The sequence below is a fragment of the Hyperolius riggenbachi genome, chromosome 4 (genome assembly GCF_040937935.1).
Source record: "Hyperolius riggenbachi isolate aHypRig1 chromosome 4, aHypRig1.pri, whole genome shotgun sequence".
Classification (NCBI taxonomy): domain Eukaryota; kingdom Metazoa; phylum Chordata; class Amphibia; order Anura; family Hyperoliidae; genus Hyperolius; species Hyperolius riggenbachi.
In genome coordinates, this window is record NC_090649.1 from 42010126 (window position 1) to 42036265 (window position 26140).

General features: G+C 46.1%; 28 non-coding genes across 28 annotated transcripts; 15 read left to right on the top strand and 13 right to left on the bottom strand.

Moving 5' to 3' along the window:
- Positions 1-1076: 1076 nt before the first annotated feature.
- On the bottom strand, positions 1077-1147 carry TRNAG-GCC (transfer RNA glycine (anticodon GCC)). The gene has a single exon. It is a non-coding gene; the product is annotated as a tRNA-Gly (tRNA).
- Positions 1148-1281: 134 nt separating this feature from the next.
- Positions 1282-1354, top strand: TRNAK-CUU (transfer RNA lysine (anticodon CUU)). Its single transcript has one exon. It is a non-coding gene; the product is annotated as a tRNA-Lys (tRNA).
- Positions 1355-2697: 1343 nt separating this feature from the next.
- On the bottom strand, positions 2698-2768 carry TRNAS-GCU (transfer RNA serine (anticodon GCU)). The gene has a single exon. It is a non-coding gene; the product is annotated as a tRNA-Ser (tRNA).
- Positions 2769-2902: 134 nt separating this feature from the next.
- TRNAK-CUU (transfer RNA lysine (anticodon CUU)) lies at positions 2903-2975 on the top strand. Its single transcript has one exon. It is a non-coding gene; the product is annotated as a tRNA-Lys (tRNA).
- Positions 2976-4318: 1343 nt separating this feature from the next.
- Positions 4319-4389, bottom strand: TRNAG-GCC (transfer RNA glycine (anticodon GCC)). Its single transcript has one exon. It is a non-coding gene; the product is annotated as a tRNA-Gly (tRNA).
- A 1550-nt stretch (positions 4390-5939) lies between these two features.
- Positions 5940-6010, bottom strand: TRNAG-GCC (transfer RNA glycine (anticodon GCC)). Its single transcript has one exon. It is a non-coding gene; the product is annotated as a tRNA-Gly (tRNA).
- Positions 6011-6144: 134 nt separating this feature from the next.
- TRNAK-CUU (transfer RNA lysine (anticodon CUU)) lies at positions 6145-6217 on the top strand. The gene has a single exon. It is a non-coding gene; the product is annotated as a tRNA-Lys (tRNA).
- Positions 6218-7765: 1548 nt separating this feature from the next.
- Positions 7766-7838, top strand: TRNAK-CUU (transfer RNA lysine (anticodon CUU)). The gene has a single exon. It is a non-coding gene; the product is annotated as a tRNA-Lys (tRNA).
- A 1343-nt stretch (positions 7839-9181) lies between these two features.
- Positions 9182-9252, bottom strand: TRNAG-GCC (transfer RNA glycine (anticodon GCC)). The gene has a single exon. It is a non-coding gene; the product is annotated as a tRNA-Gly (tRNA).
- Positions 9253-9386: 134 nt separating this feature from the next.
- Positions 9387-9459, top strand: TRNAK-CUU (transfer RNA lysine (anticodon CUU)). The gene has a single exon. It is a non-coding gene; the product is annotated as a tRNA-Lys (tRNA).
- Positions 9460-10802: 1343 nt separating this feature from the next.
- On the bottom strand, positions 10803-10873 carry TRNAS-GCU (transfer RNA serine (anticodon GCU)). Its single transcript has one exon. It is a non-coding gene; the product is annotated as a tRNA-Ser (tRNA).
- A 134-nt stretch (positions 10874-11007) lies between these two features.
- TRNAK-CUU (transfer RNA lysine (anticodon CUU)) lies at positions 11008-11080 on the top strand. The gene has a single exon. It is a non-coding gene; the product is annotated as a tRNA-Lys (tRNA).
- A 1343-nt stretch (positions 11081-12423) lies between these two features.
- Positions 12424-12494, bottom strand: TRNAG-GCC (transfer RNA glycine (anticodon GCC)). The gene has a single exon. It is a non-coding gene; the product is annotated as a tRNA-Gly (tRNA).
- Positions 12495-12628: 134 nt separating this feature from the next.
- TRNAK-CUU (transfer RNA lysine (anticodon CUU)) lies at positions 12629-12701 on the top strand. Its single transcript has one exon. It is a non-coding gene; the product is annotated as a tRNA-Lys (tRNA).
- A 1343-nt stretch (positions 12702-14044) lies between these two features.
- TRNAG-GCC (transfer RNA glycine (anticodon GCC)) lies at positions 14045-14115 on the bottom strand. Its single transcript has one exon. It is a non-coding gene; the product is annotated as a tRNA-Gly (tRNA).
- Positions 14116-14249: 134 nt separating this feature from the next.
- TRNAK-CUU (transfer RNA lysine (anticodon CUU)) lies at positions 14250-14322 on the top strand. The gene has a single exon. It is a non-coding gene; the product is annotated as a tRNA-Lys (tRNA).
- Positions 14323-15665: 1343 nt separating this feature from the next.
- Positions 15666-15736, bottom strand: TRNAG-GCC (transfer RNA glycine (anticodon GCC)). The gene has a single exon. It is a non-coding gene; the product is annotated as a tRNA-Gly (tRNA).
- A 134-nt stretch (positions 15737-15870) lies between these two features.
- TRNAK-CUU (transfer RNA lysine (anticodon CUU)) lies at positions 15871-15943 on the top strand. Its single transcript has one exon. It is a non-coding gene; the product is annotated as a tRNA-Lys (tRNA).
- A 1548-nt stretch (positions 15944-17491) lies between these two features.
- TRNAK-CUU (transfer RNA lysine (anticodon CUU)) lies at positions 17492-17564 on the top strand. Its single transcript has one exon. It is a non-coding gene; the product is annotated as a tRNA-Lys (tRNA).
- A 1337-nt stretch (positions 17565-18901) lies between these two features.
- On the bottom strand, positions 18902-18972 carry TRNAG-GCC (transfer RNA glycine (anticodon GCC)). The gene has a single exon. It is a non-coding gene; the product is annotated as a tRNA-Gly (tRNA).
- A 134-nt stretch (positions 18973-19106) lies between these two features.
- Positions 19107-19179, top strand: TRNAK-CUU (transfer RNA lysine (anticodon CUU)). The gene has a single exon. It is a non-coding gene; the product is annotated as a tRNA-Lys (tRNA).
- Positions 19180-20727: 1548 nt separating this feature from the next.
- Positions 20728-20800, top strand: TRNAK-CUU (transfer RNA lysine (anticodon CUU)). Its single transcript has one exon. It is a non-coding gene; the product is annotated as a tRNA-Lys (tRNA).
- A 1343-nt stretch (positions 20801-22143) lies between these two features.
- Positions 22144-22214, bottom strand: TRNAG-GCC (transfer RNA glycine (anticodon GCC)). Its single transcript has one exon. It is a non-coding gene; the product is annotated as a tRNA-Gly (tRNA).
- A 134-nt stretch (positions 22215-22348) lies between these two features.
- Positions 22349-22421, top strand: TRNAK-CUU (transfer RNA lysine (anticodon CUU)). Its single transcript has one exon. It is a non-coding gene; the product is annotated as a tRNA-Lys (tRNA).
- A 1343-nt stretch (positions 22422-23764) lies between these two features.
- On the bottom strand, positions 23765-23835 carry TRNAG-GCC (transfer RNA glycine (anticodon GCC)). The gene has a single exon. It is a non-coding gene; the product is annotated as a tRNA-Gly (tRNA).
- Positions 23836-23969: 134 nt separating this feature from the next.
- On the top strand, positions 23970-24042 carry TRNAK-CUU (transfer RNA lysine (anticodon CUU)). Its single transcript has one exon. It is a non-coding gene; the product is annotated as a tRNA-Lys (tRNA).
- Positions 24043-25385: 1343 nt separating this feature from the next.
- On the bottom strand, positions 25386-25456 carry TRNAG-GCC (transfer RNA glycine (anticodon GCC)). Its single transcript has one exon. It is a non-coding gene; the product is annotated as a tRNA-Gly (tRNA).
- A 134-nt stretch (positions 25457-25590) lies between these two features.
- Positions 25591-25663, top strand: TRNAK-CUU (transfer RNA lysine (anticodon CUU)). The gene has a single exon. It is a non-coding gene; the product is annotated as a tRNA-Lys (tRNA).
- Positions 25664-26140: the final 477 nt, after the last annotated feature.

Genomic DNA, 26140 nt, shown 5'->3' on the forward strand with positions numbered 1-26140 from the left:
CTTTTCCCAGATTTCCGTTGGCTTTACTCCAGTCCTTTTGTCAAGGAGAGACTTACAATCAATCACTTGACAAGGAACAACCACCTGAAAGATACTCATTCTCGTATGCCTGGTGCACACCATGCAATTCCCCATCAGATAGATGGGCCGATAGATCCTTTCCGACAGACACGATCGGATTTCCGTTCGGATTTCCGATCACTACTATGCAAATCCATCAGAAAAACGATCGGAAATCAGATCGGACCTGCCGGAAATCATCTGTTCGACCCATCTATCTGACAGGCATTGGTATGGTGTGTATTAGGCTTTGCACTCCAAAGGTGCTCACATAGCAGTATGAGGAGGGCACTCTGCACACGGCCTGAGATTTAGCTGAGAGGATTGAAAAAAAGGAAGTTGCTCTTTCCCTTAACTTGTTTTTAGATGAGGTACTTCCCAACAAAAGTTACAAACCAAAAAGCCTTTCAGTCCCGGCAAGCAAAAAAAGTGGTTGCTTTCATTTGACTTAAGTTTGTTACTACTTTTTTTTCTGTACTTTTAGTATGTTTTCTTAATTGCTAGGTGCTGGGAAAGCAAGTTGTAGGTAAGCTGACACAACATCTCAACATCTACTGTGAGAAAACTCAGGACAAAAGTAGAATGAATGAGGGCCTAGAGAGAACGCTCCAAATTTGAGCAAGGCCCTGAGTAGAGTGCAAAGACAACAAGGCAAAAAGTTGTAAAACAACACCAGATGAGCAGATGCTGCTGACTTGGCATTTCCGAGGCTTTTCTAGACAGTTAAAAAGAAGCCTAATAGGTGAGTACTGGAGAGGGAGAGATGCTGCACGTCACTGGCACTGCTAGAAGACATGCAAGGCCTTTGGGCACGCAAGTGTCCCAAGGCTGCTTTAACTTGTGTGTCTTAGAGTCATGTTTGCTGGGTACTAGGGTCCCTCTTCTCGACTGTCAGCCAGCACTGTGGCCAAGTGCCACGGTGACTCTTGCAAATGTCCTTAAATGGCTTCTGGCCTGCAGAGATGTCTTAAGCTTGAGAAGTGCAAAGTGTGGAGGTGTGCCAAAATCCTAGCATTTGCATTGGCCGGGAATCGAACCCGGGCCTCCCGCGTGGCAGGCGAGAATTCTACCACTGAACCACCAATGCCTTGCCCTGTTGCTCGGTGCTGAAAAACGTGGCCAGCCAAATCAGGCCATACAAGATTGCCTTCTTCTGTGCGGATGGCAAAGGTGAGGCTGGCGCCATTTTGCAATTTTTGACATTTCAGCTCAAGCAAGCAAGCCCGGCTAGCTCAGTCGGTAGAGCATGAGACTCTTAATCTCAGGGTCGTGGGTTCGAGCCCCACGTTGGGCGATCAAAGCTTCTCCTTTTACTTTCTACTAGGCAGAGCTCCTCCAAAACGATTACAAACCATCACCAGGCCATCACTTCCTCTTTCACATGCCACTCCCCACTCCCTTTGCTAACAAACGAAAATGTCATCTCAGCTTTCCCCTTCACTTTTACTCACACAACCTCTTTTAACAACTTTTCAGCAAAAGTGCTTCACCACCCCAAGAAAGAGAAAAACACTCCTTCTTACAATCTTACTCATCTTTCCTATACTACTTTTCTTATCTGCTTTTCCCAGATTTCCGTTGGCTTTACTCCAGTCCTTTTGTCAAGGAGAGACTTACAATCAATCACTTGACAAGGAACAACCACCTGAAAGATACTCATTCTCGTATGCCTGGTGCACACCATGCAATTCCCCATCAGATAGATGGGCCGATAGATCCTTTCCGACAGACACGATCGGATTTCCGTTCGGATTTCCGATCACTACTATGCAAATCCATCAGAAAAACGATCGGAAATCAGATCGGACCTGCCGGAAATCATCTGTTCGACCCATCTATCTGACAGGCATTGGTATGGTGTGTATTAGGCTTTGCACTCCAAAGGTGCTCACATAGCAGTATGAGGAGGGCACTCTGCACACGGCCTGAGATTTAGCTGAGAGGATTGAAAAAAAGGAAGTTGCTCTTTCCCTTAACTTGTTTTTAGATGAGGTACTTCCCAACAAAAGTTACAAACCAAAAAGCCTTTCAGTCCCGGCAAGCAAAAAAAGTGGTTGCTTTCATTTGACTTAAGTTTGTTACTACTTTTTTTTCTGTACTTTTAGTATGTTTTCTTAATTGCTAGGTGCTGGGAAAGCAAGTTGTAGGTAAGCTGACACAACATCTCAACATCTACTGTGAGAAAACTCAGGACAAAAGTAGAATGAATGAGGGCCTAGAGAGAACGCTCCAAATTTGAGCAAGGCCCTGAGTAGAGTGCAAAGACAACAAGGCAAAAAGTTGTAAAACAACACCAGATGAGCAGATGCTGCTGACTTGGCATTTCCGAGGCTTTTCTAGACAGTTAAAAAGAAGCCTAATAGGTGAGTACTGGAGAGGGAGAGATGCTGCACGTCACTGGCACTGCTAGAAGACATGCAAGGCCTTTGGGCACGCAAGTGTCCCAAGGCTGCTTTAACTTGTGTGTCTTAGAGTCATGTTTGCTGGGTACTAGGGTCCCTCTTCTCGACTGTCAGCCAGCACTGTGGCCAAGTGCCACGGTGACTCTTGCAAATGTCCTTAAATGGCTTCTGGCCTGCAGAGATGTCTTAAGCTTGAGAAGTGCAAAGTGTGGAGGTGTGCCAAAATCCTAGCATTTGCATTGGCCGGGAATCGAACCTGGGCCTCCCACGTAGCAGGCGAGAATTCTACCACTGAACCACCAATGCCTTGCCCTGTTGCTCGGTGCTGAAAAACGTGGCCAGCCAAATCAGGCCATACAAGATTGCCTTCTTCTGTGCGGATGGCAAAGGTGAGGCTGGCGCCATTTTGCAATTTTTGACATTTCAGCTCAAGCAAGCAAGCCCGGCTAGCTCAGTCGGTAGAGCATGAGACTCTTAATCTCAGGGTCGTGGGTTCGAGCCCCACGTTGGGCGATCAAAGCTTCTCCTTTTACTTTCTACTAGGCAGAGCTCCTCCAAAACGATTACAAACCATCACCAGGCCATCACTTCCTCTTTCACATGCCACTCCCCACTCCCTTTGCTAACAAACGAAAATGTCATCTCAGCTTTCCCCTTCACTTTTACTCACACAACCTCTTTTAACAACTTTTCAGCAAAAGTGCTTCACCACCCCAAGAAAGAGAAAAACACTCCTTCTTACAATCTTACTCATCTTTCCTATACTACTTTTCTTATCTGCTTTTCCCAGATTTCCGTTGGCTTTACTCCAGTCCTTTTGTCAAGGAGAGACTTACAATCAATCACTTGACAAGGAACAACCACCTGAAAGATACTCATTCTCGTATGCCTGGTGCACACCATGCAATTCCCCATCAGATAGATGGGCCGATAGATCCTTTCCGACAGACACGATCGGATTTCCGTTCGGATTTCCGATCACTACTATGCAAATCCATCAGAAAAACGATCGGAAATCAGATCGGACCTGCCGGAAATCATCTGTTCGACCCATCTATCTGACAGGCATTGGTATGGTGTGCATTAGGCTTTGCACTCCAAAGGTGCTCACATAGCAGTATGAGGAGGGCACTCTGCACACGGCCTGAGATTTAGCTGAGAGGATTGAAAAAAAGGAAGTTGCTCTTTCCCTTAACTTGTTTTTAGATGAGGTACTTCCCAACAAAAGTTACAAACCAAAAAGCCTTTCAGTCCCGGCAAGCAAAAAAAGTGGTTGCTTTCATTTGACTTAAGTTTGTTACTACTTTTTTTTCTGTACTTTTAGTATGTTTTCTTAATTGCTAGGTGCTGGGAAAGCAAGTTGTAGGTAAGCTGACACAACATCTCAACATCTACTGTGAGAAAACTCAGGACAAAAGTAGAATGAATGAGGGCCTAGAGAGAACGCTCCAAATTTGAGCAAGGCCCTGAGTAGAGTGCAAAGACAACAAGGCAAAAAGTTGTAAAACAACACCAGATGAGCAGATGCTGCTGACTTGGCATTTCCGAGGCTTTTCTAGACAGTTAAAAAGAAGCCTAATAGGTGAGTACTGGAGAGGGAGAGATTCTGCACGTCACTGGCACTGCTAGAAGACATGCAAGGCCTTTGGGCACGCAAGTGTCCCAAGGCTGCTTTAACTTGTGTGTCTTAGAGTCATGTTTGCTGGGTACTAGGGTCCCTCTTCTCGACTGTCAGCCAGCACTGTGGCCAAGTGCCACGGTGACTCTTGCAAATGTCCTTAAATGGCTTCTGGCCTGCAGAGATGTCTTAAGCTTGAGAAGTGCAAAGTGTGGAGGTGTGCCAAAATCCTAGCATTTGCATTGGCCGGGAATCGAACCCGGGCCTCCCGCGTGGCAGGCGAGAATTCTACCACTGAACCACCAATGCCTTGCCCTGTTGCTCGGTGCTGAAAAACGTGGCCAGCCAAATCAGGCCATACAAGATTGCCTTCTTCTGTGCGGATGGCAAAGGTGAGGCTGGCGCCATTTTGCAATTTTTGACATTTCAGCGCAAGCAAGCAAGCCTGGCTAGCTCAGTCGGTAGAGCATGAGACTCTTAATCTCAGGGTCGTGGGTTCGAGCCCCATGTTGGGCGATCAAAGCTTCTCCTTTTACTTTCTACTAGGCAGAGCTCCTCCAAAACGATTACAAACCATCACCAGGCCATCACTTCCTCTTTCACATGCCACTCCCCACTCCCTTTGCTAACAAACGAAAATGTCATCTCAGCTTTCCCCTTCACTTTTACTCACACAACCTCTTTTAACAACTTTTCAGCAAAAGTGCTTCACCACCCCAAGAAAGAGAAAAACACTCCTTCTTACAATCTTACTCATCTTTCCTATACTACTTTTCTTATCTGCTTTTCCCAGATTTCCGTTGGCTTTACTCCAGTCCTTTTGTCAAGGAGAGACTTACAATCAATCACTTGACAAGGAACAACCACCTGAAAGATACTCATTCTCGTATGCCTGGTGCACACCATGCAATTCCCCATCAGATAGATGGGCCGATAGATCTTTTCCGACAGACACGATCGGATTTCCGTTCGGATTTCCGATCACTACTATGCAAATCCATCAGAAAAACGATCGGAAATCAGATCGGACCTGCCGGAAATCATCTGTTCGACCCATCTATCTGACAGGCATTGGTATGGTGTGTATTAGGCTTTGCACTCCAAAGGTGCTCACATAGCAGTATGAGGAGGGCACTCTGCACACGGCCTGAGATTTAGCTGAGAGGATTGAAAAAAAGGAAGTTGCTCTTTCCCTTAACTTGTTTTTAGATGAGGTACTTCCCAACAAAAGTTACAAACCAAAAAGCCTTTCAGTCCCGGCAAGCAAAAAAAGTGGTTGCTTTCATTTGACTTAAGTTTGTTACTACTTTTTTTTCTGTACTTTTAGTATGTTTTCTTAATTGCTAGGTGCTGGGAAAGCAAGTTGTAGGTAAGCTGACACAACATCTCAACATCTACTGTGAGAAAACTCAGGACAAAAGTAGAATGAATGAGGGCCTAGAGAGAACGCTCCAAATTTGAGCAAGGCCCTGAGTAGAGTGCAAAGACAACAAGGCAAAAAGTTGTAAAACAACACCAGATGAGCAGATGCTGCTGACTTGGCATTTCCGAGGCTTTTCTAGACAGTTAAAAAGAAGCCTAATAGGTGAGTACTGGAGAGGGAGAGATGCTGCACGTCACTGGCACTGCTAGAAGACATGCAAGGCCTTTGGGCACGCAAGTGTCCCAAGGCTGCTTTAACTTGTGTGTCTTAGAGTCATGTTTCCTGGGTACTAGGGTCCCTCTTCTCGACTGTCAGCCAGCACTGTGGCCAAGTGCCACGGTGACTCTTGCAAATGTCCTTAAATGGCTTCTGGCCTGCAGAGATGTCTTAAGCTTGAGAAGTGCAAAGTGTGGAGGTGTGCCAAAATCCTAGCATTTGCATTGGCCGGGAATCGAACCCGGGCCTCCCGCGTGGCAGGCGAGAATTCTACCACTGAACCACCAATGCCTTGCCCTGTTGCTCGGTGCTGAAAAACGTGGCCAGCCAAATCAGGCCATACAAGATTGCCTTCTTCTGTGCGGATGGCAAAGGTGAGGCTGGCGCCATTTTGCAATTTTTGACATTTCAGCTCAAGCAAGCAAGCCCGGCTAGCTCAGTCGGTAGAGCATGAGACTCTTAATCTCAGGGTCGTGGGTTCGAGCCCCACGTTGGGCGATCAAAGCTTCTCCTTTTACTTTCTACTAGGCAGAGCTCCTCCAAAACGATTACAAACCATCACCAGGCCATCACTTCCTCTTTCACATGCCACTCCCCACTCCCTTTGCTAACAAACGAAAATGTCATCTCAGCTTTCCCCTTCACTTTTACTCACACAACCTCTTTTAACAACTTTTCAGCAAAAGTGCTTCACCACCCCAAGAAAGAGAAAAACACTCCTTCTTACAATCTTACTCATCTTTCCTATACTACTTTTCTTATCTGCTTTTCCCAGATTTCCGTTGGCTTTACTCCAGTCCTTTTGTCAAGGAGAGACTTACAATCAATCACTTGACAAGGAACAACCACCTGAAAGATACTCATTCTCGTATGCCTGGTGCACACCATGCAATTCCCCATCAGATAGATGGGCCGATAGATCCTTTCCGACAGACACGATCGGATTTCCGTTCGGATTTCCGATCACTACTATGCAAATCCATCAGAAAAACGATCGGAAATCAGATCGGACCTGCCGGAAATCATCTGTTCGACCCATCTATCTGACAGGCATTGGTATGGTGTGTATTAGGCTTTGCACTCCAAAGGTGCTCACATAGCAGTATGAGGAGGGCACTCTGCACACGGCCTGAGATTTAGCTGAGAGGATTGAAAAAAAGGAAGTTGCTCTTTCCCTTAACTTGTTTTTAGATGAGGTACTTCCCAACAAAAGTTACAAACCAAAAAGCCTTTCAGTCCCGGCAAGCAAAAAAAGTGGTTGCTTTCATTTGACTTAAGTTTGTTACTACTTTTTTTTCTGTACTTTTAGTATGTTTTCTTAATTGCTAGGTGCTGGGAAAGCAAGTTGTAGGTAAGCTGACACAACATCTCAACATCTACTGTGAGAAAACTCAGGACAAAAGTAGAATGAATGAGGGCCTAGAGAGAACGCTCCAAATTTGAGCAAGGCCCTGAGTAGAGTGCAAAGACAACAAGGCAAAAAGTTGTAAAACAACACCAGATGAGCAGATGCTGCTGACTTGGCATTTCCGAGGCTTTTCTAGACAGTTAAAAAGAAGCCTAATAGGTGAGTACTGGAGAGGGAGAGATGCTGCACGTCACTGGCACTGCTAGAAGACATGCAAGGCCTTTGGGCACGCAAGTGTCCCAAGGCTGCTTTAACTTGTGTGTCTTAGAGTCATGTTTGCTGGGTACTAGGGTCCCTCTTCTCGACTGTCAGCCAGCACTGTGGCCAAGTGCCACGGTGACTCTTGCAAATGTCCTTAAATGGCTTCTGGCCTGCAGAGATGTCTTAAGCTTGAGAAGTGCAAAGTGTGGAGGTGTGCCAAAATCCTAGCATTTGCATTGGCCGGGAATCGAACCTGGGCCTCCCACGTGGCAGGCGAGAATTCTACCACTGAACCACCAATGCCTTGCCCTGTTGCTCGGTGCTGAAAAACGTGGCCAGCCAAATCAGGCCATACAAGATTGCCTTCTTCTGTGCGGATGGCAAAGGTGAGGCTGGCGCCATTTTGCAATTTTTGACATTTCAGCTCAAGCAAGCAAGCCCGGCTAGCTCAGTCGGTAGAGCATGAGACTCTTAATCTCAGGGTTGTGGGTTCGAGCCCCACGTTGGGCGATCAAAGCTTCTCCTTTTACTTTCTACTAGGCAGAGCTCCTCCAAAACGATTACAAACCATCACCAGGCCATCACTTCCTCTTTCACATGCCACTCCCCACTCCCTTTGCTAACAAACGAAAATGTCATCTCAGCTTTCCCCTTCACTTTTACTCACACAACCTCTTTTAACAACTTTTCAGCAAAAGTGCTTCACCACCCCAAGAAAGAGAAAAACACTCCTTCTTACAATCTTACTCATCTTTCCTATACTACTTTTCTTATCTGCTTTTCCCAGATTTCCGTTGGCTTTACTCCAGTCCTTTTGTCAAGGAGAGACTTACAATCAATCACTTGACAAGGAACAACCACCTGAAAGATACTCATTCTCGTATGCCTGGTGCACACCATGCAATTCCCCATCAGATAGATGGGCCGATAGATCCTTTCCGACAGACACGATCGGATTTCCGTTCGGATTTCCGATCACTACTATGCAAATCCATCAGAAAAACGATCGGAAATCAGATCGGACCTGCCGGAAATCATCTGTTCGACCCATCTATCTGACAGGCATTGGTATGGTGTGTATTAGGCTTTGCACTCCAAAGGTGCTCACATAGCAGTATGAGGAGGGCACTCTGCACACGGCCTGAGATTTAGCTGAGAGGATTGAAAAAAAGGAAGTTGCTCTTTCCCTTAACTTGTTTTTAGATGAGGTACTTCCCAACAAAAGTTACAAACCAAAAAGCCTTTCAGTCCCGGCAAGCAAAAAAAGTGGTTGCTTTCATTTGACTTAAGTTTGTTACTACTTTTTTTTCTGTACTTTTAGTATGTTTTCTTAATTGCTAGGTGCTGGGAAAGCAAGTTGTAGGTAAGCTGACACAACATCTCAACATCTACTGTGAGAAAACTCAGGACAAAAGTAGAATGAATGAGGGCCTAGAGAGAACGCTCCAAATTTGAGCAAGGCCCTGAGTAGAGTGCAAAGACAACAAGGCAAAAAGTTGTAAAACAACACCAGATGAGCAGATGCTGCTGACTTGGCATTTCCGAGGCTTTTCTAGACAGTTAAAAAGAAGCCTAATAGGTGAGTACTGGAGAGGGAGAGATGCTGCACGTCACTGGCACTGCTAGAAGACATGCAAGGCCTTTGGGCACGCAAGTGTCCCAAGGCTGCTTTAACTTGTGTGTCTTAGAGTCATGTTTGCTGGGTACTAGGGTCCCTCTTCTCGACTGTCAGCCAGCACTGTGGCCAAGTGCCACGGTGACTCTTGCAAATGTCCTTAAATGGCTTCTGGCCTGCAGAGATGTCTTAAGCTTGAGAAGTGCAAAGTGTGGAGGTGTGCCAAAATCCTAGCATTTGCATTGGCCGGGAATCGAACCCGGGCCTCCCGCGTGGCAGGCGAGAATTCTACCACTGAACCACCAATGCCTTGCCCTGTTGCTCGGTGCTGAAAAACGTGGCCAGCCAAATCAGGCCATACAAGATTGCCTTCTTCTGTGCGGATGGCAAAGGTGAGGCTGGCGCCATTTTGCAATTTTTGACATTTCAGCTCAAGCAAGCAAGCCCGGCTAGCTCAGTCGGTAGAGCATGAGACTCTTAATCTCAGGGTCGTGGGTTCGAGCCCCACGTTGGGCGATCAAAGCTTCTCCTTTTACTTTCTACTAGGCAGAGCTCCTCCAAAACGATTACAAACCATCACCAGGCCATCACTTCCTCTTTCACATGCCACTCCCCACTCCCTTTGCTAACAAACGAAAATGTCATCTCAGCTTTCCCCTTCACTTTTACTCACACAACCTCTTTTAACAACTTTTCAGCAAAAGTGCTTCACCACCCCAAGAAAGAGAAAAACACTCCTTCTTACAATCTTACTCATCTTTCCTATACTACTTTTCTTATCTGCTTTTCCCAGATTTCCGTTGGCTTTACTCCAGTCCTTTTGTCAAGGAGAGACTTACAATCAATCACTTGACAAGGAACAACCACCTGAAAGATACTCATTCTCGTATGCCTGGTGCACACCATGCAATTCCCCATCAGATAGATGGGCCGATAGATCCTTTCCGACAGACACGATCGGATTTCCGTTCGGATTTCCGATCACTACTATGCAAATCCATCAGAAAAACGATCGGAAATCAGATCGGACCTGCCGGAAATCATCTGTTCGACCCATCTATCTGACAGGCATTGGTATGGTGTGTATTAGGCTTTGCACTCCAAAGGTGCTCACATAGCAGTATGAGGAGGGCACTCTGCACACGGCCTGAGATTTAGCTGAGAGGATTGAAAAAAAGGAAGTTGCTCTTTCCCTTAACTTGTTTTTAGATGAGGTACTTCCCAACAAAAGTTACAAACCAAAAAGCCTTTCAGTCCCGGCAAGCAAAAAAAGTGGTTGCTTTCATTTGACTTAAGTTTGTTACTACTTTTTTTTCTGTACTTTTAGTATGTTTTCTTAATTGCTAGGTGCTGGGAAAGCAAGTTGTAGGTAAGCTGACACAACATCTCAACATCTACTGTGAGAAAACTCAGGACAAAAGTAGAATGAATGAGGGCCTAGAGAGAACGCTCCAAATTTGAGCAAGGCCCTGAGTAGAGTGCAAAGACAACAAGGCAAAAAGTTGTAAAACAACACCAGATGAGCAGATGCTGCTGACTTGGCATTTCCGAGGCTTTTCTAGACAGTTAAAAAGAAGCCTAATAGGTGAGTACTGGAGAGGGAGAGATGCTGCACGTCACTGGCACTGCTAGAAGACATGCAAGGCCTTTGGGCACGCAAGTGTCCCAAGGCTGCTTTAACTTGTGTGTCTTAGAGTCATGTTTGCTGGGTACTAGGGTCCCTCTTCTCGACTGTCAGCCAGCACTGTGGCCAAGTGCCACGGTGACTCTTGCAAATGTCCTTAAATGGCTTCTGGCCTGCAGAGATGTCTTAAGCTTGAGAAGTGCAAAGTGTGGAGGTGTGCCAAAATCCTAGCATTTGCATTGGCCGGGAATCGAACCTGGGCCTCCCACGTAGCAGGCGAGAATTCTACCACTGAACCACCAATGCCTTGCCCTGTTGCTCGGTGCTGAAAAACGTGGCCAGCCAAATCAGGCCATACAAGATTGCCTTCTTCTGTGCGGATGGCAAAGGTGAGGCTGGCGCCATTTTGCAATTTTTGACATTTCAGCTCAAGCAAGCAAGCCCGGCTAGCTCAGTCGGTAGAGCATGAGACTCTTAATCTCAGGGTCGTGGGTTCGAGCCCCACGTTGGGCGATCAAAGCTTCTCCTTTTACTTTCTACTAGGCAGAGCTCCTCCAAAACGATTACAAACCATCACCAGGCCATCACTTCCTCTTTCACATGCCACTCCCCACTCCCTTTGCTAACAAACGAAAATGTCATCTCAGCTTTCCCCTTCACTTTTACTCACACAACCTCTTTTAACAACTTTTCAGCAAAAGTGCTTCACCACCCCAAGAAAGAGAAAAACACTCCTTCTTACAATCTTACTCATCTTTCCTATACTACTTTTCTTATCTGCTTTTCCCAGATTTCCGTTGGCTTTACTCCAGTCCTTTTGTCAAGGAGAGACTTACAATCAATCACTTGACAAGGAACAACCACCTGAAAGATACTCATTCTCGTATGCCTGGTGCACACCATGCAATTCCCCATCAGATAGATGGGCCGATAGATCCTTTCCGACAGACACGATCGGATTTCCGTTCGGATTTCCGATCACTACTATGCAAATCCATCAGAAAAACGATCGGAAATCAGATCGGACCTGCCGGAAATCATCTGTTCGACCCATCTATCTGACAGGCATTGGTATGGTGTGTATTAGGCTTTGCACTCCAAAGGTGCTCACATAGCAGTATGAGGAGGGCACTCTGCACACGGCCTGAGATTTAGCTGAGAGGATTGAAAAAAAGGAAGTTGCTCTTTCCCTTAACTTGTTTTTAGATGAGGTACTTCCCAACAAAAGTTACAAACCAAAAAGCCTTTCAGTCCCGGCAAGCAAAAAAAGTGGTTGCTTTCATTTGACTTAAGTTTGTTACTACTTTTTTTTCTGTACTTTTAGTATGTTTTCTTAATTGCTAGGTGCTGGGAAAGCAAGTTGTAGGTAAGCTGACACAACATCTCAACATCTACTGTGAGAAAACTCAGGACAAAAGTAGAATGAATGAGGGCCTAGAGAGAACGCTCCAAATTTGAGCAAGGCCCTGAGTAGAGTGCAAAGACAACAAGGCAAAAAGTTGTAAAACAACACCAGATGAGCAGATGCTGCTGACTTGGCATTTCCGAGGCTTTTCTAGACAGTTAAAAAGAAGCCTAATAGGTGAGTACTGGAGAGGGAGAGATGCTGCACGTCACTGGCACTGCTAGAAGACATGCAAGGCCTTTGGGCACGCAAGTGTCCCAAGGCTGCTTTAACTTGTGTGTCTTAGAGTCATGTTTGCTGGGTACTAGGGTCCCTCTTCTCGACTGTCAGCCAGCACTGTGGCCAAGTGCCACGGTGACTCTTGCAAATGTCCTTAAATGGCTTCTGGCCTGCAGAGATGTCTTAAGCTTGAGAAGTGCAAAGTGTGGAGGTGTGCCAAAATCCTAGCATTTGCATTGGCCGGGAATCGAACCCGGGCCTCCCGCGTGGCAGGCGAGAATTCTACCACTGAACCACCAATGCCTTGCCCTGTTGCTCGGTGCTGAAAAACGTGGCCAGCCAAATCAGGCCATACAAGATTGCCTTCTTCTGTGCGGATGGCAAAGGTGAGGCTGGCGCCATTTTGCAATTTTTGACATTTCAGCTCAAGCAAGCAAGCCCGGCTAGCTCAGTCGGTAGAGCATGAGACTCTTAATCTCAGGGTCGTGGGTTCGAGCCCCACGTTGGGCGATCAAAGCTACTCCTTTTACTTTCTACTAGGCAGAGCTCCTCCAAAACGATTACAAACCATCACCAGGCCATCACTTCCTCTTTTACATGCCACTCCCCACTCCCTTTGCTAACAAACGAAAATGTCATCTCAGCTTTCCCCTTCACTTTTACTCACACAACCTCTTTTAACAACTTTTCAGCAAAAGTGCTTCACCACCCCAAGAAAGAGAAAAACACTCCTTCTTACAATCTTACTCATCTTTCCTATACTACTTTTCTTATCTGCTTTTCCCAGATTTCCGTTGGCTTTACTCCAGTCCTTTTGTCAAGGAGAGACTTACAATCAATCACTTGACAAGGAACAACCACCTGAAAGATACTCATTCTCGTATGCCTGGTGCACACCATGCAATTCCCCATCAGATAGATGGGCCGATAGATCCTTTCCGACAGACACGATCGGATTTCCGTTCGGATTTCCGATCACTACTATGCAAATCCATCAGAAAAACGATCGGAAATCAGATCGGACCTGCCGGAAATCATCTGTTCGACCCATCTATCTGACAGGCATTGGTATGGTGTGTATTAGGCTTTGCACTCCAAAGGTGCTCACATAGCAGTATGAGGAGGGCACTCTGCACACGGCCTGAGATTTAGCTGAGAGGATTGAAAAAAAGGAAGTTGCTCTTTCCCTTAACTTGTTTTTAGATGAGGTACTTCCCAACAAAAGTTACAAACCAAAAAGCCTTTCAGTCCCGGCAAGCAAAAAAAGTGGTTGCTTTCATTTGACTTAAGTTTGTTACTACTTTTTTTTCTGTACTTTTAGTATGTTTTCTTAATTGCTAGGTGCTGGGAAAGCAAGTTGTAGGTAAGCTGACACAACATCTCAACATCTACTGTGAGAAAACTCAGGACAAAAGTAGAATGAATGAGGGCCTAGAGAGAACGCTCCAAATTTGAGCAAGGCCCTGAGTAGAGTGCAAAGACAACAAGGCAAAAAGTTGTAAAACAACACCAGATGAGCAGATGCTGCTGACTTGGCATTTCCGAGGCTTTTCTAGACAGTTAAAAAGAAGCCTAATAGGTGAGTACTGGAGAGGGAGAGATGCTGCACGTCACTGGCACTGCTAGAAGACATGCAAGGCCTTTGGGCACGCAAGTGTCCCAAGGCTGCTTTAACTTGTGTGTCTTAGAGTCATGTTTGCTGGGTACTAGGGTCCCTCTTCTCGACTGTCAGCCAGCACTGTGGCCAAGTGCCACGGTGACTCTTGCAAATGTCCTTAAATGGCTTCTGGCCTGCAGAGATGTCTTAAGCTTGAGAAGTGCAAAGTGTGGAGGTGTGCCAAAATCCTAGCATTTGCATTGGCCGGGAATCGAACCCGGGCCTCCCGCGTGGCAGGCGAGAATTCTACCACTGAACCACCAATGCCTTGCCCTGTTGCTCGGTGCTGAAAAACGTGGCCAGCCAAATCAGGCCATACAAGATTGCCTTCTTCTGTGCGGATGGCAAAGGTGAGGCTGGCGCCATTTTGCAATTTTTGACATTTCAGCTCAAGCAAGCAAGCCTGGCTAGCTCAGTCGGTAGAGCATGAGACTCTTAATCTCAGGGTCGTGGGTTCGAGCCCCACGTTGGGCGATCAAAGCTTCTCCTTTTACTTTCTACTAGGCAGAGCTCCTCCAAAACGATTACAAACCATCACCAGGCCATCACTTCCTCTTTCACATGCCACTCCCCACTCCCTTTGCTAACAAACGAAAATGTCATCTCAGCTTTCCCCTTCACTTTTACTCACACAACCTCTTTTAACAACTTTTCAGCAAAAGTGCTTCACCACCCCAAGAAAGAGAAAAACACTCCTTCTTACAATCTTACTCATCTTTCCTATACTACTTTTCTTATCTGCTTTTCCCAGATTTCCGTTGGCTTTACTCCAGTCCTTTTGTCAAGGAGAGACTTACAATCAATCACTTGACAAGGAACAACCACCTGAAAGATACTCATTCTCGTATGCCTGGTGCACACCATGCAATTCCCCATCAGATAGATGGGCCGATAGATCCTTTCCGACAGACACGATCGGATTTCCGTTCGGATTTCCGATCACTACTATGCAAATCCATCAGAAAAACGATCGGAAATCAGATCGGACCTGCCGGAAATCATCTGTTCGACCCATCTATCTGACAGGCATTGGTATGGTGTGTATTAGGCTTTGCACTCCAAAGGTGCTCACATAGCAGTATGAGGAGGGCACTCTGCACACGGCCTGAGATTTAGCTGAGAGGATTGAAAAAAAGGAAGTTGCTCTTTCCCTTAACTTGTTTTTAGATGAGGTACTTCCCAACAAAAGTTACAAACCAAAAAGCCTTTCAGTCCCGGCAAGCAAAAAAAGTGGTTGCTTTCATTTGACTTAAGTTTGTTACTACTTTTTTTTCTGTACTTTTAGTATGTTTTCTTAATTGCTAGGTGCTGGGAAAGCAAGTTGTAGGTAAGCTGACACAACATCTCAACATCTACTGTGAGAAAACTCAGGACAAAAGTAGAATGAATGAGGGCCTAGAGAGAACGCTCCAAATTTGAGCAAGGCCCTGAGTAGAGTGCAAAGACAACAAGGCAAAAAGTTGTAAAACAACACCAGATGAGCAGATGCTGCTGACTTGGCATTTCCGAGGCTTTTCTAGACAGTTAAAAAGAAGCCTAATAGGTGAGTACTGGAGAGGGAGAGATGCTGCACGTCACTGGCACTGCTAGAAGACATGCAAGGCCTTTGGGCACGCAAGTGTCCCAAGGCTGCTTTAACTTGTGTGTCTTAGAGTCATGTTTGCTGGGTACTAGGGTCCCTCTTCTCGACTGTCAGCCAGCACTGTGGCCAAGTGCCACGGTGACTCTTGCAAATGTCCTTAAATGGCTTCTGGCCTGCAGAGATGTCTTAAGCTTGAGAAGTGCAAAGTGTGGAGGTGTGCCAAAATCCTAGCATTTGCATTGGCCGGGTATCGAACCCGGGCCTCCCGCGTGGCAGGCGAGAATTCTACCACTGAACCACCAATGCCTTGCCCTGTTGCTCGGTGCTGAAAAACGTGGCCAGCCAAATCAGGCCATACAAGATTGCCTTCTTCTGTGCGGATGGCAAAGGTGAGGCTGGCGCCATTTTGCAATTTTTGACATTTCAGCTCAAGCAAGCAAGCCCGGCTAGCTCAGTCGGTAGAGCATGAGACTCTTAATCTCAGGGTCGTGGGTTCGAGCCCCACGTTGGGCGATCAAAGCTTCTCCTTTTACTTTCTACTAGGCAGAGCTCCTCCAAAACGATTACAAACCATCACCAGGCCATCACTTCCTCTTTCACATGCCACTCCCCACTCCCTTTGCTAACAAACGAAAATGTCATCTCAGCTTTCCCCTTCACTTTTACTCACACAACCTCTTTTAACAACTTTTCAGCAAAAGTGCTTCACCACCCCAAGAAAGAGAAAAACACTCCTTCTTACAATCTTACTCATCTTTCCTATACTACTTTTCTTATCTGCTTTTCCCAGATTTCCGTTGGCTTTACTCCAGTCCTTTTGTCAAGGAGAGACTTACAATCAATCACTTGACAAGGAACAACCACCTGAAAGATACTCATTCTCGTATGCCTGGTGCACACCATGCAATTCCCCATCAGATAGATGGGCCGATAGATCCTTTCCGACAGACACGATCGGATTTCCGTTCGGATTTCCGATCACTACTATGCAAATCCATCAGAAAAACGATCGGAAATCAGATCGGACCTGCCGGAAATCATCTGTTCGACCCATCTATCTGACAGGCATTGGTATGGTGTGTATTAGGCTTTGCACTCCAAAGGTGCTCACATAGCAGTATGAGGAGGGCACTCTGCACACGGCCTGAGATTTAGCTGAGAGGATTGAAAAAAAGGAAGTTGCTCTTTCCCTTAACTTGTTTTTAGATGAGGTACTTCCCAACAAAAGTTACAAACCAAAAAGCCTTTCAGTCCCGGCAAGCAAAAAAAGTGGTTGCTTTCATTTGACTTAAGTTTGTTACTACTTTTTTTTCTGTACTTTTAGTATGTTTTCTTAATTGCTAGGTGCTGGGAAAGCAAGTTGTAGGTAAGCTGACACAACATCTCAACATCTACTGTGAGAAAACTCAGGACAAAAGTAGAATGAATGAGGGCCTAGAGAGAACGCTCCAAATTTGAGCAAGGCCCTGAGTAGAGTGCAAAGACAACAAGGCAAAAAGTTGTAAAACAACACCAGATGAGCAGATGCTGCTGACTTGGCATTTCCGAGGCTTTTCTAGACAGTTAAAAAGAAGCCTAATAGGTGAGTACTGGAGAGGGAGAGATGCTGCACGTCACTGGCACTGCTAGAAGACATGCAAGGCCTTTGGGCACGCAAGTGTCCCAAGGCTGCTTTAACTTGTGTGTCTTAGAGTCATGTTTGCTGGGTACTAGGGTCCCTCTTCTCGACTGTCAGCCAGCACTGTGGCCAAGTGCCACGGTGACTCTTGCAAATGTCCTTAAATGGCTTCTGGCCTGCAGAGATGTCTTAAGCTTGAGAAGTGCAAAGTGTGGAGGTGTGCCAAAATCCTAGCATTTGCATTGGCCGGGAATCGAACCTGGGCCTCCCGCGTGGCAGGCGAGAATTCTACCACTGAACCACCAATGCCTTGCCCTGTTGCTCGGTGCTGAAAAACGTGGCCAGCCAAATCAGGCCATACAAGATTGCCTTCTTCTGTGCGGATGGCAAAGGTGAGGCTGGCGCCATTTTGCAATTTTTGACATTTCAGCTCAAGCAAGCAAGCCCGGCTAGCTCAGTCGGTAGAGCATGAGACTCTTAATCTCAGGGTCGTGGGTTCGAGCCCCACGTTGGGCGATCAAAGCTTCTCCTTTCTACTAGGCAGAGCTCCTCCAAAACGATTACAAACCATCACCAGGCCATCACTTCCTCTTTCACATGCCACTCCCCACTCCCTTTGCTAACAAACGAAAATGTCATCTCAGCTTTCCCCTTCACTTTTACTCACACAACCTCTTTTAACAACTTTTCAGCAAAAGTGCTTCACCACCCCAAGAAAGAGAAAAACACTCCTTCTTACAATCTTACTCATCTTTCCTATACTACTTTTCTTATCTGCTTTTCCCAGATTTCCGTTGGCTTTACTCCAGTCCTTTTGTCAAGGAGAGACTTACAATCAATCACTTGACAAGGAACAACCACCTGAAAGATACTCATTCTCGTATGCCTGGTGCACACCATGCAATTCCCCATCAGATAGATGGGCCGATAGATCCTTTCCGACAGACACGATCGGATTTCCGTTCGGATTTCCGATCACTACTATGCAAATCCATCAGAAAAACGATCGGAAATCAGATCGGACCTGCCGGAAATCATCTGTTCGACCCATCTATCTGACAGGCATTGGTATGGTGTGTATTAGGCTTTGCACTCCAAAGGTGCTCACATAGCAGTATGAGGAGGGCACTCTGCACACGGCCTGAGATTTAGCTGAGAGGATTGAAAAAAAGGAAGTTGCTCTTTCCCTTAACTTGTTTTTAGATGAGGTACTTCCCAACAAAAGTTACAAACCAAAAAGCCTTTCAGTCCCGGCAAGCAAAAAAAGTGGTTGCTTTCATTTGACTTAAGTTTGTTACTACTTTTTTTTCTGTACTTTTAGTATGTTTTCTTAATTGCTAGGTGCTGGGAAAGCAAGTTGTAGGTAAGCTGACACAACATCTCAACATCTACTGTGAGAAAACTCAGGACAAAAGTAGAATGAATGAGGGCCTAGAGAGAACGCTCCAAATTTGAGCAAGGCCCTGAGTAGAGTGCAAAGACAACAAGGCAAAAAGTTGTAAAACAACACCAGATGAGCAGATGCTGCTGACTTGGCATTTCCGAGGCTTTTCTAGACAGTTAAAAAGAAGCCTAATAGGTGAGTACTGGAGAGGGAGAGATGCTGCACGTCACTGGCACTGCTAGAAGACATGCAAGGCCTTTGGGCACGCAAGTGTCCCAAGGCTGCTTTAACTTGTGTGTCTTAGAGTCATGTTTGCTGGGTACTAGGGTCCCTCTTCTCGACTGTCAGCCAGCACTGTGGCCAAGTGCCACGGTGACTCTTGCAAATGTCCTTAAATGGCTTCTGGCCTGCAGAGATGTCTTAAGCTTGAGAAGTGCAAAGTGTGGAGGTGTGCCAAAATCCTAGCATTTGCATTGGCCGGGAATCGAACCCGGGCCTCCCGCGTGGCAGGCGAGAATTCTACCACTGAACCACCAATGCCTTGCCCTGTTGCTCGGTGCTGAAAAACGTGGCCAGCCAAATCAGGCCATACAAGATTGCCTTCTTCTGTGCGGATGGCAAAGGTGAGGCTGGCGCCATTTTGCAATTTTTGACATTTCAGCTCAAGCAAGCAAGCCCGGCTAGCTCAGTCGGTAGAGCATGAGACTCTTAATCTCAGGGTCGTGGGTTCGAGCCCCACGTTGGGCGATCAAAGCTTCTCCTTTTACTTTCTACTAGGCAGAGCTCCTCCAAAACGATTACAAACCATCACCAGGCCATCACTTCCTCTTTCACATGCCACTCCCCACTCCCTTTGCTAACAAACGAAAATGTCATCTCAGCTTTCCCCTTCACTTTTACTCACACAACCTCTTCTAACAACTTTTCAGCAAAAGTGCTTCACCACCCCAAGAAAGAGAAAAACACTCCTTCTTACAATCTTACTCATCTTTCCTATACTACTTTTCTTATCTGCTTTTCCCAGATTTCCGTTGGCTTTACTCCAGTCCTTTTGTCAAGGAGAGACTTACAATCAATCACTTGACAAGGAACAACCACCTGAAAGATACTCATTCTCGTATGCCTGGTGCACACCATGCAATTCCCCATCAGATAGATGGGCCGATAGATCCTTTCCGACAGACACGATCGGATTTCCGTTCGGATTTCCGATCACTACTATGCAAATCCATCAGAAAAACGATCGGAAATCAGATCGGACCTGCCGGAAATCATCTGTTCGACCCATCTATCTGACAGGCATTGGTATGGTGTGTATTAGGCTTTGCACTCCAAAGGTGCTCACATAGCAGTATGAGGAGGGCACTCTGCACACGGCCAGAGATTTAGCTGAGAGGATTGAAAAAAAGGAAGTTGCTCTTTCCCTTAACTTGTTTTTAGATGAGGTACTTCCCAACAAAAGTTACAAACCAAAAAGCCTTTCAGTCCCGGCAAGCAAAAAAAGTGGTTGCTTTCATTTGACTTAAGTTTGTTACTACTTTTTTTTCTGTACTTTTAGTATGTTTTCTTAATTGCTAGGTGCTGGGAAAGCAAGTTGTAGGTAAGCTGACACAACATCTCAACATCTACTGTGAGAAAACTCAGGACAAAAGTAGAATGAATGAGGGCCTAGAGAGAACGCTCCAAATTTGAGCAAGGCCCTGAGTAGAGTGCAAAGACAACAAGGCAAAAAGTTGTAAAACAACACCAGATGAGCAGATGCTGCTGACTTGGCATTTCCGAGGCTTTTCTAGACAGTTAAAAAGAAGCCTAATAGGTGAGTACTGGAGAGGGAGAGATGCTGCACGTCACTGGCACTGCTAGAAGACATGCAAGGCCTTTGGGCACGCAAGTGTCCCAAGGCTGCTTTAACTTGTGTGTCTTAGAGTCATGTTTGCTGGGTACTAGGGTCCCTCTTCTTGACTGTCAGCCAGCACTGTGGCCAAGTGCCACGGTGACTCTTGCAAATGTCCTTAAATGGCTTCTGGCCTGCAGAGATGTCTTAAGCTTGAGACGTGCAAAGTGTGGAGGTGTGCCAAAATCCTAGCATTTGCATTAGCCAGGAATCAAACCCGGGCCTCCCGCGTGGCAGGCGAGAATTCTACCACTGAACCACCAATGCCTTGCCCTGTTGCTCGGTGCTGAAAAACGTGGCCAGCCAAATCAGGCCATACAAGATTGCCTTCTTCTGTGCGGATGGCAAAGGTGAGGCTGGCGCCATTTTGCAATTTTTGACATTTCAGCTCAAGCAAGCAAGCCCGGCTAGCTCAGTTGGTAGAGCATGAGACTCTTAATCTCAGGGTCGTGGGTTCGAGCCCCACGTTGGGCGATCAAAGCTTCTCCTTTTACTTTCTACTAGGCAGAGCTCCTCCAAAACGATTACAAACCATCACCAGGCCATCACTTCCTCTTTCACATGCCACTCCCCACTCCCTTTGCTAACAAACGAAAATGTCATCTCAGCTTTCCCCTTCACTTTTACTCACACAACCTCTTTTAACAACTTTTCAGCAAAAGTGCTTCACCACCCCAAGAAAGAGAAAAACACTCCTTCTTACAATCTTACTCATCTTTCCTATACTACTTTTCTTATCTGCTTTTCCCAGATTTCCGTTGGCTTTACTCCAGTCCTTTTGTCAAGGAGAGACTTACAATCAATCACTTGACAAGGAACAACCACCTGAAAGATACTCATTCTCGTATGCCTGGTGCACACCATGCAATTCCCCATCAGATAGATGGGCCGATAGATCCTTTCCGACAGACACGATCGGATTTCCGTTCGGATTTCCGATCACTACTATGCAAATCCATCAGAAAAACGATCGGAAATCAGATCGGACCTGCCGGAAATCATCTGTTCGACCCATCTATCTGACAGGCATTGGTATGGTGTGTATTAGGCTTTGCACTCCAAAGGTGCTCACATAGCAGTATGAGGAGGGCACTCTGCACACGGCCAGAGATTTAGCTGAGAGGATTGAAAAAAAGGAAGTTGCTCTTTCCCTTAACTTGTTTTTAGATGAGGTACTTCCCAACAAAAGTTACAAACCAAAAAGCCTTTCAGTCCCGGCAAGCAAAAAAAGTGGTTGCTTTCATTTGACTTAAGTTTGTTACTACTTTTTTTTCTGTACTTTTAGTATGTTTTCTTAATTGCTAGGTGCTGGGAAAGCAAGTTGTAGGTAAGCTGACACAACATCTCAACATCTACTGTGAGAAAACTCAGGACAAAAGTAGAATGAATGAGGGCCTAGAGAGAACGCTCCAAATTTGAGCAAGGCCCTGAGTAGAGTGCAAAGACAACAAGGCAAAAAGTTGTAAAACAACACCAGATGAGCAGATGCTGCTGACTTGGCATTTCCGAGGCTTTTCTAGACAGTTAAAAAGAAGCCTAATAGGTGAGTACTGGAGAGGGAGAGATGCTGCACGTCACTGGCACTGCTAGAAGACATGCAAGGTCTTTGGGCACGCAAGTGTCCCAAGGCTGCTTTAACTTGTGTGTCTTAGAGTCATGTTTGCTGGGCACTAGGGTCCCTCTTCTTGACTGTCAGCCAGCACTGTGGCCAAGTGCCACGGTGACTCTTGCAAATGTCCTTAAATGGCTTCTGGCCTGCAGAGATGTCTTAAGCTTGAGAAGTGCAAAGTGTGGAGGTGTGCCAAAATCCTAGCATTTGCATTGGCCGGGAATCGAACCCGGGACTCCCGCGTGGCAGGCGAGAATTCTACCACTGAACCACCAATGCCTTGCCCTGTTGCTCGGTGCTGAAAAACGTGGCCAGCCAAATCAGGCCATACAAGATTGCCTTCTTCTGTGCGGATGGCAAAGGTGAGGCTGGCGCCATTTTGCAATTTTTGACATTTCAGCTCAAGCAAGCAAGCCCGACTAGCTCAGTCGGTAGAGCATGAGACTCTTAATCTCAGGGTCGTGGGTTCGAGCCCCACGTTGGGCGATCAAAGCTTCTCCTTTTACTTTCTACTAGGCAGAGCGCCTCCAAAACGATTACAAACCATCACCAGGCCATCACTTCCTCTTTCACATGCCACTCCCCACTCCCTTTGCTAACAAACGAAAATGTCATCTCAGCTTTCCCCTTCACTTTTACTCACACAACCTCTTTTAACAACTTTTCAGCAAAAGTGCTTCACCACCCCAAGAAAGAGAAAAACACTCCTTCTTACAATCTTACTCATCTTTCCTATACTACTTTTCTTATCTGCTTTTCCCAGATTTCCGTTGGCTTTACTCCAGTCCTTTTGTCAAGGAGAGACTTACAATCAATCACTTGACAAGGAACAACCACCTGAAAGATACTCATTCTCGTATGCCTGGTGCACACCATGCAATTCCCCATCAGATAGATGGGCCGATAGATCCTTTCCGACAGACACGATCGGATTTCCGTTCGGATTTCCGATCACTACTATGCAAATCCATCAGAAAAACGATCGGAAATCAGATCGGACCTGCCGGAAATCATCTGTTCGACCCATCTATCTGACAGGCATTGGTATGGTGTGTATTAGGCTTTGCACTCCAAAGGTGCTCACATAGCAGTATGAGGAGGGCACTCTGCACACGGCCTGAGATTTAGCTGAGAGGATTGAAAAAAAGGAAGTTGCTCTTTCCCTTAACTTGTTTTTAGATGAGGTACTTCCCAACAAAAGTTACAAACCAAAAAGCCTTTCAGTCCCGGCAAGCAAAAAAAGTGGTTGCTTTCATTTGACTTAAGTTTGTTACTACTTTTTTTTCTGTACTTTTAGTATGTTTTCTTAATTGCTAGGTGCTGGGAAAGCAAGTTGTAGGTAAGCTGACACAACATCTCAACATCTACTGTGAGAAAACTCAGGACAAAAGTAGAATGAATGAGGGCCTAGAGAGAACGCTCCAAATTTGAGCAAGGCCCTGAGTAGAGTGCAAAGACAACAAGGCAAAAAGTTGTAAAACAACACCAGATGAGCAGATGCTGCTGACTTGGCATTTCCGAGGCTTTTCTAGACAGTTAAAAAGAAGCCTAATAGGTGAGTACTGGAGAGGGAGAGATGCTGCACGTCACTGGCACTGCTAGAAGACATGCAAGGCCTTTGGGCACGCAAGTGTCCCAAGGCTGCTTTAACTTGTGTGTCTTAGAGTCATGTTTGCTGGGTACTAGGGTCCCTCTTCTCGACTGTCAGCCAGCACTGTGGCCAAGTACCACGGTGACTCTTGCAAATGTCCTTAAATGGCTTCTGGCCTGCAGAGATGTCTTAAGCTTGAGAAGTGCAAAGTGTGGAGGTGTGCCAAAATCCTAGCATTTGCATTGGCCGGGAATCGAACCCGGGCCTCCCGCGTGGCAGGCGAGAATTCTACCACTGAACCACCAATGCCTTGCCCTGTTGCTCGGTGCTGAAAAACGTGGCCAGCCAAATCAGGCCATACAAGATTGCCTTCTTCTGTGCGGATGGCAAAGGTGAGGCTGGCGCCATTTTGCAATTTTTGACATTTCAGCTCAAGCAAGCAAGCCCGGCTAGCTCAGTCGGTAGAGCATGAGACTCTTAATCTCAGGGTCGTGGGTTCGAGCCCCACGTTGGGCGATCAAAGCTTCTCCTTTTACTTTCTACTAGGCAGAGCTCCTCCAAAACGATTACAAACCATCACCAGGCCATCACTTCCTCTTTCACATGCCACTCCCCACTCCCTTTGCTAACAAACGAAAATGTCATCTCAGCTTTCCCCTTCACTTTTACTCACACAACCTCTTTTAACAACTTTTCAGCAAAAGTGCTTCACCACCCCAAGAAAGAGAAAAACACTCCTTCTTACAATCTTACTCATCTTTCCTATACTACTTTTCTTATCTGCTTTTCCCAGATTTCCGTTGGCTTTACTCCAGTCCTTTTGTCAAGGAGAGACTTACAATCAATCACTTGACAAGGAACAACCACCTGAAAGATACTCATTCTCGTATGCCTGGTGCACACCATGCAATTCCCCATCAGATAGATGGGCCGATAGATCCTTTCCGACAGACACGATCGGATTTCCGTTCGGATTTCCGATCACTACTATGCAAATCCATCAGAAAAACGATCGGAAATCAGATCGGACCTGCCGGAAATCATCTGTTCGACCCATCTATCTGCCAGGCATTGGTATGATGTGTATTAGGCTTTGCACTCCAAAGGTGCTCACATAGCAGTATGAGGAGGGCACTCTGCACACGGCCTGAGATTTAGCTGAGAGGATTGAAAAAAAGGAAGTTGCTCTTTCCCTTAACTTGTTTTTAGATGAGGTACTTCCCAACAAAAGTTACAAACCAAAAAGCCTTTCAGTCCCGGCAAGCAAAAAAAGTGGTTGCTTTCATTTGACTTAAGTTTGTTACTACTTTTTTTTCTGTACTTTTAGTATGTTTTCTTAATTGCTAGGTGCTGGGAAAGCAAGTTGTAGGTAAGCTGACACAACATCTCAACATCTACTGTGAGAAAACTCAGGACAAAAGTAGAATGAATGAGGGCCTAGAGAGAACGCTCCAAATTTGAGCAAGGCCCTGAGTAGAGTGCAAAGACAACAAGGCAAAAAGTTGTAAAACAACACCAGATGAGCAGATGCTGCTGACTTGGCATTTCCGAGGCTTTTCTAGACAGTTAAAAAGAAGCCTAATAGGTGAGTACTGGAGAGGGAGAGATGCTGCACGTCACTGGCACTGCTAGAAGACATGCAAGGCCTTTGGGCACGCAAGTGTCCCAAGGCTGCTTTAACTTGTGTGTCTTAGAGTCATGTTTGCTGGGTACTAGGGTCCCTCTTCTCGACTGTCAGCCAGCACTGTGGCCAAGTGCCACGGTGACTCTTGCAAATGTCCTTAAATGGCTTCTGGCCTGCAGAGATGTCTTAAGCTTGAGAAGTGCAAAGTGTGGAGGTGTGCCAAAATCCTAGCATTTGCATTGGCCGGGAATCGAACCCGGGCCTCCCGCGTGGCAGGCGAGAATTCTACCACTGAACCACCAATGCCTTGCCCTGTTGCTCGGTGCTGAAAAACGTGGCCAGCCAAATCAGGCCATACAAGATTGCCTTCTTCTGTGCGGATGGCAAAGGTGAGGCTGGCGCCATTTTGCAATTTTTGACATTTCAGCTCAAGCAAGCAAGCCCGGCTAGCTCAGTCGGTAGAGCATGAGACTCTTAATCTCAGGGTCGTGGGTTCGAGCCCCACGTTGGGCGATCAAAGCTTCTCCTTTTACTTTCTACTAGGCAGAGCTCCTCCAAAACGATTACAAACCATCACCAGGCCATCACTTCCTCTTTCACATGCCACTCCCCACTCCCTTTGCTAACAAACGAAAATGTCATCTCAGCTTTCCCCTTCACTTTTACTCACACAACCTCTTTTAACAACTTTTCAGCAAAAGTGCTTCACCACCCCAAGAAAGAGAAAAACACTCCTTCTTACAATCTTACTCATCTTTCCTATACTACTTTTCTTATCTGCTTTTCCCAGATTTCCGTTGGCTTTACTCCAGTCCTTTTGTCAAGGAGAGACTTACAATCAATCACTTGACAAGGAACAACCACCTGAAAGATACTCATTCTCGTATGCCTGGTGCACACCATGCAATTCCCCATCAGATAGATGGGCCGATAGATCCTTTCCGACAGACACGATCGGATTTCCGTTCGGATTTCCGATCACTACTATGC